Source organism: Coffea arabica, chromosome 6c (assembly GCF_036785885.1).
Source record: "Coffea arabica cultivar ET-39 chromosome 6c, Coffea Arabica ET-39 HiFi, whole genome shotgun sequence".
Classification (NCBI taxonomy): Eukaryota; Viridiplantae; Streptophyta; class Magnoliopsida; order Gentianales; family Rubiaceae; genus Coffea; species Coffea arabica.
Genome location: NC_092320.1, coordinates 27,519,617 through 27,521,797, shown reverse-complemented (window position 1 = coordinate 27,521,797; position 2,181 = coordinate 27,519,617). Strand labels below are relative to the sequence as shown.

The 2,181-nt window shown below is 40.6% G+C and overlaps 1 long non-coding RNA gene across 1 annotated transcript; it reads right to left on the bottom strand.

Annotated features, from left to right (window-relative positions):
* Positions 1–478: 478 nt before the first annotated feature.
* Positions 479–978, bottom strand: LOC140008031 (uncharacterized). Its single transcript, XR_011815446.1, has 3 exons — positions 847–978; positions 611–761; positions 479–521 (listed from the first exon to the last, which is right to left on the bottom strand). It is a non-coding gene; the product is annotated as an uncharacterized lncRNA (long non-coding RNA).
* Positions 979–2,181: the final 1,203 nt, after the last annotated feature.

Sequence of the window (2,181 nt, the reverse complement as noted above, 5' to 3'; positions counted from 1 at the left end):
ATTTTAACTTAAAATGGCAATGTACATTAGTTTGTCTTTTTTGTTAAAGCACTCAAGTGTCGAATCTTTACGAATCTACAAAAGATCTATTTATGTGATGTAGTCACGATAGAGAGTCAGGAATATATACACATTGGGGAAAAAAAGCCGACAACCTGTACAATTATATTTATGTATGGGGCGTACCAACCATTTTTCGGAATGGTATCGAACCTGCCAAAATCCAAATCAACATTGAGCTTCTGCACCATCAATATAAGGAAGCATAATAAGTTGTGAACCTCACAAATGATATGGAAGATTTAATACTGGTCTCTCCCCCAATGTTAACATCGATAAAGTGTCTGATGGTGCACCAGAAAACAAGCAAAACCTCTCTAAAATTGCCACCTGTGTAGTGCTTCAGCTGTCCTTCTGATATCAACTAACAGGAGAACAGCATTAGCATACTTGGGAAGCGCATCCTGCTGTTGCTTGGTCTCTCTCAACCAAGCCTCTGCTTCCACACATTCGTTTAAGACCTAAAAGCACAAAAACAAGAATGGACTTAGAAAATAAAAATCCAACAATTGTGAGGGAGACGCCGATTTACATGATGATAAATACCCACCTGTTGCTTTTCTGAAATATCGATGTGATCAAACGTAGGATCATTTGACATGGCTTGGTTGTCTATAACTACCGATGCAATAAATAAGTTGATCAATCACAGAGCCTCTCTCCATAAATTCCTTGTAACGCTCCTCAATTGGGTCACCTTGCTGCACGGCAAAACATGTCATCGGACTAACATCAACTACAATGCCAAGAAAGACATAACAAGTGATCGGATAAAGCTTTGCCAACCTTCTTGAGTTCCTCAAGCTTTGCTATATAAACACCTTTTGTTTCATCTTCCCCATCTTCATACAACCAATCTTCTGTCTCCTGAAGTTTAGCAGCAAACGGCGAGTTCTTCTTGTCCTTTGTTTCTTCCATAACCATGTTGCTCCAAGCACTTGCGATGTTAGTACATATTTTACTTGAAAGCCTATCGAATGTCCGAGGAAATTTTACATCCATGGTACGTTCTAAAATGCTTAATTCAATATTAAAATTAGACAACACAGCCCGAAATTTTAATCCAGACGAAGAAGCTAGAATGGAAGTGGGACCATGTTATGTGTTATCGATTGTTCGCTAAATGGACGGTTATGTGAATGAAACAATAGCGGATTTGAGAAACGCGAGCTGCTTGTAAAAGAAAAAATTAGCATCATATTTGGCATATTCTTTTACCAAACCAGACGATTATAAACTGTAGTATTACTCATTTCACTACCTATGGTGCTGCAGAGCCCTCGCAGCTCAGCAAAAAGTAAAAGCAGCCTGGTGGGAGTGGTCATATCTGGTAAGGCGTGGCATGTGAAAGAATTTTCCAAAAGGAATGACACCGACAGCCACAAGTTCGAACATGCATTTCTCTCTGCGACAGGCCTATCTTGTCAACAAGGGCTCGAGTAGAAGAACAATAATGCGCCCGTGCTTTGAAAAGATAGCAGGTCTTTATTGGTCTATATATGTTAACAAGAGCCCGTGTCTAAGCATATCAGATATTACAATCCTCTACGTTGGGGGAAAGCAGCAAGAAGCACTCTGGTGAGAAGACAAAGCTCCCATTCGTCGAACGACATAACAGAACGCCCCGTGAGTAGAAGGTTTAAGTATCTGCCTATCATTTTTTTTAAATAAAAGGTTCCTTGTTCAGTTCTTGCTTAACTACGTTGTTGTAATATTCGAAGGACGTTTGCCCACTTGGTGTAACTATGTACTCGCTTGCTGTGCATTTACTCCAGGGGCTATGAATCGCTCCCGAAATAGTAGTTCAAGCAATGACGAAGCATCAGATGATCATCAGGATGCCTTGCTACTTGGACTTGCAGCTGAGTTGATACTTCTACATCCGGAGGCAGAAAGGTATGGAGGTCCGAAACTCAAAATTCCACACCATGATGGCTCACTCACAGGGCGTCAATGGGTTGAGGAGTTGATCAATGGTCACTACAAACGAATTATCGAAAATTGTCGTATTTCGGTTGACAATTTCCTCCTACTTTGTGACATACTAAAGTACAATAATTACGTACCCCAAAACTATCAAAAACGAGTGGAAATCGAGGAGGCACTGGCCATGGCTTTGGT